This window comes from Oncorhynchus gorbuscha, linkage group LG06, assembly GCF_021184085.1.
Source record: "Oncorhynchus gorbuscha isolate QuinsamMale2020 ecotype Even-year linkage group LG06, OgorEven_v1.0, whole genome shotgun sequence".
NCBI lineage: Eukaryota > Metazoa > Chordata > Actinopteri > Salmoniformes > Salmonidae > Oncorhynchus > Oncorhynchus gorbuscha.
Genome location: NC_060178.1, coordinates 12679790 through 12692279, shown reverse-complemented (window position 1 = coordinate 12692279; position 12490 = coordinate 12679790). Strand labels below are relative to the sequence as shown.

Here is a 12490-nt window from a genome sequence, read left to right as displayed (position 1 = left end):
TAACACTTACCATGACAGACAGAAAAGCACAGAGGTCAGGCATAAGTTCATTCTTGGCCTGTGTGTGGATATGAATGTGAATACGGATGCACTCTTTATTCATTTGCTTGTGCATTTTTTTTCCAGAGAGGAAACTAGTGCCTTCGGTGTTGGACCCTGCAGTGCCTTCCCAGTGCCCTACACCCCCACTAGGGGAGGTTAGGCCCCCTCCTCTCAGCTCCTACATACTGCCTCACAACCCTGTGCCAAAGTGGGTGAGTGGAAGTTCAGTTTGTAAATCTGGGTTTACTGGGGTATTAGAACCTGTACAACGACCAACTCAGTGGCCTTGTGCTTAGAGTGTCCGCCCTGAGATTGGAAGGTTTTGAGTTCAATCCCTGGCCGAGACTGTAACAATGGGACCTGATACGTCTCCGCTTGGCCTTCAGTATTAAGGAGATAGATTGGGGGTAAGACCCTGCTACGGACTAGCATCCTGTCCAGGGGGTATACTTGTACATTATATGTTAGAGTTGTTGATCAACAGCATTGTAGCTACCTCACAATACTAACCTCATTAATAGAGTAGAAAGAAGGAAGCCTGTAAAGAATAAAATTATTCCTAAACATGCAACAAGACACTAAAGTAATACTGCAAAAAATGTGTCAAACCAATTCACTTTTTGTTCTGAATATAAAGTGTTATGTTTGGCGTAAATCCTATACAACACATTACTAAGTACCACACTCCATATTTTCAAGCATAGTGGTGGCTGCATCATGTTATGGGTATGTTTTCTCCTATCACAGCCATTAAACTAGTTTTAAAGTCACCATGGGTTTCCTTCCTCTCCAGCAACTGAGTTAAGAAGGACGCCTGTAACTGTGTAGTGACTGGGTGTATTGATACACCATCCAAAGTGTAATTAATAACTTCACCCTGCTCAAAGAGATATTCAATGTATGTTTTTTTTAGGTGCCCTTTGCAAGGCATTGGAAAACCTCCCTTGCCTCATTGGTTGAATCTGTGTTTGAAATACACAGCTCGACTGAGGGAAATTACAGATAATTGTATGTGTGGGGTAACAGCGATAAGTTAGTCATTAAAAAATAATATTAAACTATTATTGCACGCAGTCCATGCAACTTATTATGTTACTTGTTAAGCAAATGTTTACTCCTGAACTTATTTATGCTCGCCATAACAAAGGGGTTGAATACATATTGGCTCAAGACATTTCAGCTTTTCATTTTTTATTCGTTTGTAAAACATAGCTCCCCGTTATGGGGTATTGTGTGGAGCCAGTGACAAAAACATCTCAATTTAACCCATTTTCTATTCAGGCTGTAACACAACAAATTGTGGAAAAAGTCCAGAAGTGTGAGTACTTTCTGAAGGCGCTGTAAATGAAACAGTCATCTGAATATGAAACTAGATAGACTTGAGTTAGTAAAATACATGAAACAGTGAATATGAATATGAAACTAGATAGCACTGAGTTAGTAGAATGACTCCCTCCTAATCAGTGGTGGTGTCTGAAAGCATTACTAGCTAACAAATCTTTGATTCCTCCCTTCCTTGATTCTTCAGTTTCTCCCCTCCCTCTCAATGCTCATTGGAGCAGAGGCTCCAAGGTTCCTGCCCGCAGGCCTCTACCTCCAATGAACTTTGTGGCACTTTCCAATAAGGTAGAATCTCAATTGTATTTCCTTGATTTCTCACATCCTCTCTCCTCAAAACCCATTGGATGAGAAAGTCAGAGGTTCCTCCCTCATCCCCTCTCATCTAACGGTTTTCAGGAGATGAGGAGAAAGGATGCGAGGAATCAAGGAAATGCAATTGAAATTCTTGCTAAGTACTAATTGTGACTGACTTCCTGTATGGGTGTGGCTCTGGTACAGGCAGAAGATGAGGCTCCTCCCAGGCCGCCCCTGCCCCGCCTTTACGACCATGAAGACCCGCCCCCCACCATCCCACCCCTCCCCAAAGAGGCAGCAGCGGTCGTAAGACACACGTCGGTTCGAGGGCTCAAACGCCAGTCAGACGAGCGGAAGAGAGACCGTGAGGTCGGAGGGTGTGTCAACGGAGACTGTAAGGTCAGGACAAGCCATTATTTAAATGTATTTAATTAAGTCGTTTATTTTTAGGTCATTCATTTTTAAGACTAGACTTGTTTTGTACTTGTAAGGTGTATGCTGCAGGTAAAAACAGTTCTTCAGCGGGTACCATTTCTGAAGTGGAACACTCAATTGCGCAACTGTATCAAATCACCGCTGTTTTCAGCTGTCACCATCGAAGCCAGTTTCACGGAACAATAATATTGTCATGGCTAAGTGACTATCATACTGTCACACAGCCATTCTATTCCAAACAGCTGTCCTCTTTCCTCTTCTATCATGCACTAATCGCTATGCATCTGAAAGAACTGAATAGCCAATATGGTGGAAATTAGTTGCCAACACACCTTTCCTGAAGGAGAGGGAATGAGGGTTGAGGAAAAGGTGACAATGTTTTGAAATGAAATGCATCCTTTACCTCACTGAGAGGTAGCGGTTAACCAAAAGTTTTCCGGTTCAAATCCCTGAGCCGACTAGGTGAAAAATCTGTTGATGTGCCCTTGAGCAAGGCACTTAATCACAATTGCTCCTGAATGTCACTCTGGATAAGAGCATCTGCTAAATGACTAAAATGTAAAAATGAGAGTATGTCTGTTATGGTGACCATATTACTGCTACACCAGCAGTCACAAGTCATGACCACAGTTAAAAACTCTCCAAAAAATGCATTTGAAAAATCAAATCAAACACTTCATGAGAGCCCTGGCATTGAGTTTGAGCGGAATAGAATCACCTGTTGCCCACCGAGAGCCAGCTCCTCGTAGCTGGTTGATGCATGGAATGAAACAAGTGTTCTTACAGTGCCTTGCGAAAGTATTCGGCCCCCTTGAACTTTGCGACCTTTTGACACATTTCAGGCTTCAGACATAAAGATCTAAAACTGTATTTTTTGTGAAGAATCAATAACAAGTGGGACACAATCATGAAGTGGAACGACATTTATTGGATATTTAAAACTTTTTTAACAAATCAAAAACTGAAAAATTGGGCGTGCAAAATTATTCAGCCCCTTTACTTTCAGTGCAGCAAACTCTCTCCAGAAGTTCAGTGAGGATCTCTGAATGATCCAATGTTGACCTAAATGACTAATGATGATAAATACAATCCACCTGTGTGTAATCAAATCTCTGTATAAATGCACCTGCACTGTGATAGTCTCAGAGGTCCGTTAAAAGCGCAGAGAGCATCATGAAGAACAAGGAACACACCAGGCAGGTCCGAGATACTGTTGTGAAGAAGTTTAAAGCCGGATTTGGATACAAAAAGATTTCCCAAGCTTTAAAAATCCCAAGGAGCACTGTGCAAGCGATAATATTGAAATGGAAGGAGTATCAGACCACTGCAAATCTACCAAGACCTGGCCGTCCCTCTAAACTTTCAGCTCATACAAGGAGAAGACTGATCAGAGATGCAGCCAAGAGGCCCATGATCACTCTGGATGAACTGCAGAGATCTACAGCTGAGGTGGGAGACTCTGTCCATAGGACAACAATCAGTCGTATATTGCACAAATCTGGCCTTTATGGAAGAGTGGCAAGAAGAAAGCCATTTCTTAAAGATATCCATAAAAAGTGTTGTTTAAAGTTTGCCACAAGCCACCTGGGAGACACACCAAACATGTGGAAGAAGGTGCTCTGGTCAGATGAAACCAAAATTGAACTTTTTGGCAACAATGCAAAACGTTATGTTTGGCGTAAAAGCAACACAGCTCATCACCCTGAAACCCCAATCCCCACTGTCAAACATGGTGGTGGCAGCATCATGGTTTGGGCCTGCTTTTCTTCAGCAGGGACAGGGTAGATGGTTAAAATTGATGGGAAGATGGATGGAGCCAAATACAGGACCATTTTGGAAGAAAACCTGATGGAGTCTGCAAAAGACCTGAGACTGGGACGGAGATTTGTCTTCCAACAAGACAATGATCCAAAACATAAAGCAAAATCTACAATGGAATGGTTCAAAAATAAACATATCCAGGTGTTAGAATGGCCAAGTCAAAGTCCAGACCTGAATCCTATCGAGAATCTGTGGAAAGAACTGAAAACTGCTGTTCACAAATGCTCTCCATCCAGCTGTTTTGCAAGGAGGAATGGGAAAAAGACCCCTGTCAGTCTCTCGATGTGCAAAACTGATAGAGACATACCCCATAGCGACTTACAGCTGTAATCGCAGCAAACAGGTGGCGCTACAAGAGCCTATTAACAAGGGGGCTGGAATAGGGTTGGAGAGCCCAATTTTTCCAGTTTTTATTTGTTAAAAAACAGTTTGAAATATCCTATAAATGTCAAGATCCACTTCATGATTGTGTCCCTTGTTGTTGATTCTTCAACAAAAAAGACAGTTTTATATCTTTAACAGTTTGAAGCCTGAGCCTGTGGCAAAAGACCACTTGAACAGGGTTCAAGGGGAGCCTAGTGTAACACCCCTGGAACAGGGTTGGCACCCAGTATATGCCTATGTAACAAGCCCATTAACAGGGTGCACAACATTTCCTATATAACAAGACCACTTGAACAGGGTGAGAAAACAGAGTTTTGATGGTCCCTGGAACAGGGTTAAAAGAGAGCCTAGTGTAACAAGACCACTTGAACTTTCTTAGGCTGGGCCTAGTGTAACAATTTCCCTGGAACTTTCCTAATATTAAGCACATTGCTTGGAGAGCCCATAGCAAGAGCCTAGTGTAACAAGATCCCTGGAACAGGGTTACCTGACCAACAGGGTGAAACAAGTTGGAGAGCTGGCCTATGAAAATGAACCCCTGGAACAGGGTTGGAGAGCCCAGTAGCCTACAGAGCATATGGAATATAAGTTCTTTTAAACCCTGTCATTCCAACAGCTGCATGATAATGTCCACTATTTAAATGAAACTAATGTCACACATATTTATTTAGTATATGTAAAGACAACATTAAATTGATAATAGTCTGATTTTAAAAACCTTTACATTTTTGAATGACGCCATTATAAATCTGAAGACCAGATACAATTGAGAATAGTCCGATGGGTGATAATTTTATCATTGTGCTTGTCAAACTATAAATTAGTTTCCAATGAAGTGTGAATGAGAGCATTGAAGTGCAGAATAGTTGCAGATGAAGTGTGAATGAGGTGTATGATGTTGGAATTATCGAGCGGATGAAGTGAAACTATGTTTATGAAGTGTGAATCTGCAAAAGTCTGCAAAGACCTGAATGTTGAACTTTGTCTTCCAACAAGACAATGATCCAAAACATAAAGCAAAATCTACAATGGAATTTCACAAATAAACTATCTGCAGGTGTGGTGGCCAGAGTCAAATTCCAGTTTCCAATGAGAATCTGTGGAAAGAACTGAAAACTGCTGTTCACAAATGCTTCCATCCAGCTGTTTTGCAAGGAGGAATGGGAAAAAATGTCAGTCTCTCGATGTGAAAACTGATGTTTATACCCCAAGGACTTGACAGCTGTAATCGCAGCAAGTTGAAAAGTATTAACTTTTGGGGCTGAATCCCAATTTTGCACGTAACTTTTGCACAACACACTATCTGTTAAAAAAGCTTGAAATATCAGGATAAAGTGCATTAATTTTGTGACTTTTTGTATTCTTCACAAAAAAAGTACAAATTTTAATCTTTATGTTTGAAGCCTGAAATGTGGCAAAGACCCCTGCAAAGTTCAGGGTTGGAGAGCCCTGTATAGCCTATTAGAAACAAGACCCAATTGCTGGAACAGGGTTTTGAGCCCAGAGCCTTTATGTAACAAGACCCCTGGAACAGGGTTGGGCCTAGCCTAATTATTTACAAGACCCTGGAACAGGGTTGGAGAGCCCATAATTATTTATCAACTAATATTAAGAGCCTTCAGAGCCTAGGAAACAAGACCCCGGAACAGGGTTGGAGAGCCCATATGGAGCCTAGTGAAACAAGACCCCTGGAACAGGGTTGCATGATAATGTCCCATTCCTAAAGAAACTAATGTCACACATATATTAACAGGGTTGGAAAGACAACATTAAATTGCCTAAGAGCCTGATGGGTGAGAAGACCCCTGAACAGGGTTGGAAGCCCATTAGCCTGCAGAGCCTAGTGTAACAAGACCCCGATGGAACAGGGCATTGGAGTACACCAGAGCCTAGTTTAATGGAAGATCCCTGGAACAGGGTTGGAGAGCCCGTTGCAGCCTTCTGGGCCTAGTGTAACAAGACCCATCAAACATGGTTGGAGAGCCCAGAGCCTGAATGTTGAAACAAGATCCCAATGAACAGGGTTGGACTTTTGCACAGAGCCTAGTGTAACAAGATCCCTGGAACAGGGTTAATTTTTGTGAGATCCCAACTAAAGTGGCCAAATAACTCTAAGCCTAGTCTAACAAGACCCCTGGAACAGGGTTGGAGAGCCCAGAGCCTACAGAAACCTAGTGAAACAAGACCCCTGGAACAGGGTTGGCGAGCCCAGAGCCTAGTGTAACAGGACCCCTGGAACAGGGTTGGAGAGCCCATAGCTTACAGAGCCTAATGTAACAAGACCCCTGGAACAGGGTTGGAGAGCCCAGAGCCTAGTGAAACAAGACCACTTGAACAGGGTTGGAGAGTCCAGAGCCTTCAGAGCCTAGTGAAACAAGATCCCTGGAACAGGGTTGGAGAGTCCAGAGCCTAGTGTAACAAGATCCCTGGAATAGAGTTGGAGAGTCCAGAGCCTAGTGTAACAAGACCCCTGGAACAAGACCCCTGGAACCTAGGGTTGGAAGACCCTGGAACAGGGTTACAGAGCCTAGTGTAACAAGACCCCTGGAACAGGGTTGGAGAGCCCAGAGCCTAGTGTAACAAGACCCCTGGAACAGGGTTGGAGAGCCCATAGCTTACAGAGCCTAGTGTAACAAGACCCCTGGAACAGGGTTGGAGAGCCCAGAGCCTAGTGTAACAAGACCCCTGGAACAGGGTTGGAGAGCCCAGAGCCTAGTGTAACAAGACCCCTGGAACAGGGTTGGAGAGCCCATAGCTTACAGAGCCTAGTGTAACAAGACCCCTGGAACAGGGTTGGAGAGCCCAGAGCCTAGTGTAACAAGACCCCTGGAACAGGGTTGGAGAGCCCATAGCTTACAGAGCCTAATGTAACAAGACCCCTGGAACAGGGTTGCAGAGCCTAGTGAAACAAGATCCCTGAAACAGGGTTGGAGAGCCCAGAGCCTAGTGTAACAAGACCCCTGGAACAGGGTTGGAGAGCCCATAGCTTACAGAGCCTAATGTAACAAGACCCCTGGAACAGGGTTGCAGAGCCTAGTGAAACAAGATCCCTGAAACAGGGTTGGAGAGCCCAGAGCCTAGTGTAACAAGAACCCTGGAACAGGGTTGGAGAGCCCAGAGCCTAGTGTAACAAGACCACTTGAACAGGGTTGGAGAGCCCAGAGCCTAGTGAAACAAGATCCCTGGAACAGGGTTGGAGAGCCCAGAGCCTAGTGAAACAAGATCCCTGGAACAGGGTTGGAGAGCCCAGAGCCTAGTGAAACAAGATCCCTGGAACAGGGTTGGAGAGCCCAGAGCCTAGTGAAACAAGATCCCTGGAACAGGGTTGGAGAGCCCAGAGCCTAGTGTAACAAGACCACTTGAACAGGGTTGGAGAGCCCAGAGCCTAGTGAAACAAGATCCCTGGAACAGGGTTGGAGAGCCCATAGCCTACAGAGCCTGGTGAAACATAAGTTCTTATAAACCCTGTCATTGCTCAATCGCCTGTGAAAACAGAGTTTTGACTGGCCACTATTTAAAAGAGGATCCCAGCTTTCTCATGCTGCTATATTTATTCTTAACAGTAAGCACATTAATCCGCTTTGCAACCAGTGTAGCCTACCTGGCATTTTAAAAACCTGTTACATTTTTGGGGGTGGGCCATTATATAAATCTGAAGACCAGATACAATTGAGAATAGTCTGATGGGTGAGAATTTTATCAAGTGCTTGTCAAACTATAAATGAGAGCCGGATGAAGTGTGAATGAGAGCCGGATGAAGTGTGAATGAGAGCCGGATGAAGTGTGAATGAGAGCCGGATGAAGTGTGAATGAGAGCCGGATGAAGTGTGTAGCATGCATAAGAGACAGAGTAGAACGCATGCCTTTCATGGGACATCATTAGTTGCATCATGCAGCCTTACAATGTATTAGAAATCACAACATATAGCCTAAGGTTTGTGTCACAAAAAAATGATCCTTTCTACATTCAGCTATATTCAATTGTATTCTTCTTACTATGAAATAATGCCACAGGAATTCTATGCAAATCGTATCTGCGAAATGAACTAGTGTAGCCCACAGCCATTTGGCATAGCCACATCAGGGCCTAACATAAGGATGACTCAGAATTTGCTATTCTGTTCTTCTGAAATTGACTACATTTTCTTCATATCACAATGTTTATTTTGACCTGCTTTAAAAACAATCATAGGCCAGGGGATTCCATCTCCAAACTGTGGGGGGCGCAAGTTGTTTTGTTGTTGTTGAAGGCTTTAAACTTACTCTTGAAAGTTGTGATGGTAGAATGCACCAGGTGGGTAGTGAGTGCATCATCAGTGCATCATCAGTTCCTCTTGTCATGTCAGTCACTACAAACCTTAGAGAGATATTTACAACTGATCAGAAATGTCCAGATCAACTAGCCCATGGTATGTTTTTTTAGCCCATAGATATTGTTGTAAATTTTGTCACCAAATATCACATGAATAGACATTAGACATGGTAAAATGTGTAGACATCCAGGAAATAAACTTTAAACCTACAACATATTCTCTCCACCAAGAAGAGGGGTGTGAACAGTTTGTCACGAACAATACTAGTGCCCATAGAAATAGATGTGGGGTGTGTGCCACGCACATGGGGCCCGCGGGATGTTCCTCAATGCTGGAAACGGCGCCCTGAGTGAAAAGGTTTGGGAACCCCTGGTGTAGGCTATATTACATGGATTTATTAGACTCATTACTTAGAACGTAGATGTTCCAAAGGTCAGGATCAGTGGCTTGTAGGTTATGTGTGGAAGCCCAGAGATGCTAAATGTGTTTATGTTCATTAATGGTCAATTACGGTGAGACCGGCAGTTATTTGAATGACAGTTACCAGCTGACAAAATGTCTTGACCACCACAGCCCTAATTAAGAGCAACATGTATTGTATTGAGTATTAGGTTGACTCAAACCTCACTGATCTAGTGTGACGTCTGCAGTGTGATTGTTGCGGTAACCTCTGTTGCGGTCGTTTCAGGTGGAGCTGCGGTCGTACCTCAGTGAACCAGAGCTGCCGGGGATGGGCCGGAGCAGCGTAGAGTCTGAGGGGGCTACCAGACCCTCCCAAACAAAGGTATCATCAGCTAGCCTGGAATCCAGACCTGGTTGAGGCTTGCATTCCACTCCTTGCCACTTTGTGTATTTTCAGGGCAGCGGTGCTGTATCAGGGTGGGTTTCCTCCCAAGCATACTGTGACAGTGTTTCCTGTTTCCTGTCCGTCCCAGGTCTGTCAAGCTCATCGTCGCAGCTGAACCAATCCAACCAATCCAATATCTCCTCCTACGTGACCCTAAGGAGAGGAGTGGCTGGCTCAGCAGGGAGGGTGAGTCACCACACAAAGCCTGCGTTCCAAAAGTAGTGCACTATGTAGGGAATAGGCTCTGGTCTAAAGTACTGCACTATGTAGGGAATAGGCTCTGGTCAAAAGTAGTGCACTATGTAGGGAATAGGCTCTGGTCAAAAGTAGTGCACCACACAGGGGATGGAACGAGATATGAGTTACATCCCAAATGGCAACATATTCTCTATATTGGACTAGTAACTGGAAGGTTGCAAGTTCAAATCCCCGAGCTGACACGGTACAAATCTGTCGTTCTGTCCCTGAACAGGCAGTTAACCCACTGTTCCTAGGCCGTCATTGAAAATAAGAATTTGTTCTTAACTGACTTAGTTTTAAATAAATGTTTTAAAAAAAATAATAATAATAATATATATATATATAGTGCACAACTTTTGACACAACTCTTTGTGGTCCAAATGTACATTCTTTAAAGCATGTTTCAAACTCATTCCACAGAGGGCCGAGTGTCTGCAGTTTTTCACTCCACCCTTGTACTTGATTGATGAATTAAGGTCGCTAATTAGTAAGGAACTCCCCTCACCTGGTTCTCTAGGTCTTAATTGAAAGGAAAAAGTTGAATGAGTTTGACACCCCTGCTTTAATGTTTCCTTGTAACCATATGTATCCTGTGTAAATGCAAGCTTTTCTTTTGGTGCTGAAATCTGTAGTTTTTGATAAATGTTTATTAATGGGGAAGGAGGAGCCCGTTATTGCACGGCTATGGATTCCAAATCCAACTGACATCTCTAACAATCAGGACAAGCACAAGTACACAGTAAGCATTTAAGAAGGGATATTTATAAAAGTAGTGAGTGGTATTGCACACTAGAAGTCGTAACTTCCTACTCCATTGGAAAACAGTGGATTACAGGGCACAGTTAGACAGACGTCACATTAAATGCTTATTTGATCAAAAACTACAGATTTCAGCACCAAAAAAAAAGCTCACATTTACACAGGACAAACATACTTTTGGTCATGTAGTGTATGTGGACACCTGTTCGTCGAACATCTCATTCAAAAATCATGGGCATTAATATGAAGTTGGTCCCCCCTTTGCTGCTATAACAGCCTCCACTCTTCTGGGAGGCTTTCCACTAGATGTTGGAACATTGCTGCGGGCAGTTTCTTCCATTCAGCCACAAGAGCATTAGTGAAGTCGGGCACTAATGTTGGGCGATTAGGCCTGGCTCGCTGTGTGTTCCAATCAAATGTATTCATAAAGGCCTTTTTACATCAGCAGATGTCACAAAGTGCTATACAGAAACCCAGCCTAAATCCCCAAACAGAAAGCAATGCCAATGTAGAAGGTGTCTGATGGGGTTGAGGTCTGGGCTCTGTGCAGGCCAGTCAAGTTCTTCCACACCGATCTCGACAAACCATTTATGTATGGACCTTGCTTTGTGCACGTGGACTTGCTCGGCCATGGAAACTCATTTGATGAAGCTCCCGACGAACCGTTCTTATGCTGACGTTGCTTCCAGAGGCAGTTTTGTTTTTGGTATTTTATTAGGATCTCCATTAGCTGTTGGAAACTTTCCTCTAGGCTCAAATTAAAGATATGACAGACGGGAGTGGCTATAGAGTCAGCTACCATCCTCAGTAGCTTTCTATCTAAGTTGTCAATGCCAGGAGGTTTGTCATTATTGATTGATAATAATCATTTTTCCACCACACTAACTTTACAAAATTCTAACTTGCAATGCTTTTCATTCATTATTAGTTTTTTTTATGCATGAATAAGATTGCTCACTGTTCATTGTTGGCATTTCCTGCTTAAGTTTGTCTACTTTGCCAATGAAGTAATCATTAAAATAACTGGAACTCTGTAGTGAGTGTTGCATCCAAGGACAGACAATTTCTACATGCTTCAGCACTCGGCGGTCCCACCACTTTGCAACTGAGCCGTTGTTGCTCATAGACGTTCCCACTTCACAATAACAGCACTTACAGTTGACCGGGGCAGCTCTGGCAGGGCAGAAATTTGACGAACTGACTTGTTGGAAAGGTGCCGTCCTGTGACGGTGCCACATTGAAAGTCACTGAGCTCTTCTGTAAGGCCATTCTACTGCCCATGTTTGTCTATGGAGATTGCATGGCTGTGTGATCGACTTTATACACCTGTCAGCAACGGGCGTGGCAAAAATAGCAGAATCCTCTAATTTGAAGTGGCGTCCACAGACTTTTCTATATTTAGTGTAAGTACAAGGACATTTTTACAAGTATCTATTGACAGCGACTCAATATAGTTAAAGGTGCAGTCCGCCCACACTCGTCGCTAGTCAACTTCATTGTACTTGTACATTGTGGAGTTGAGAAACTCTGCTATCTTGTCCTAAGACTAAATACTGAATTTGTGTTGAAGATGCGTCTGTTTTTTCCTTTGTTTTTACTGTCTTCCTTTACCTCTCCTTTCCTTTCTCCCTCTTCATATCACATTTCTATGGCACTACCCATCTCATATCTCTTTCACTATGTTTCTCTCTCTCACTCACTATCTCCCTCTCTCACAATTTGTCCCAGGAGAGACCTAAGAGTGCCTTGGAGCAGCTGTACTCTTCTGACCAGCAGCCCCAGTCTCTGGCCCAGGCCCCCCGGAGCCGCATGAGTGCTGAGGAGCAGCTGGAGCGTATGAAGAGACACCAGAGGGACCTGGTCCGCGAGCGCAAGAGGAACCTCAGCCAGGGAGAACGTCACACCACCACCCATCGTTCCTCATCCACTACCAGGCCTCTCTCCTCCACTGACCTGGGCTCAGTACGTTCCCCCCCTCCCTAACCACGCAGCAGAAGCAGGGACCACTGCCACT

The 12490-nt window shown here is 43.8% G+C and overlaps 1 pseudogene; it reads left to right on the top strand.

The window, feature by feature from the left end:
• Positions 1-12490, top strand: part of LOC124037392 — a 202799-nt pseudogene that overhangs the window by 173859 nt on the left and 16450 nt on the right.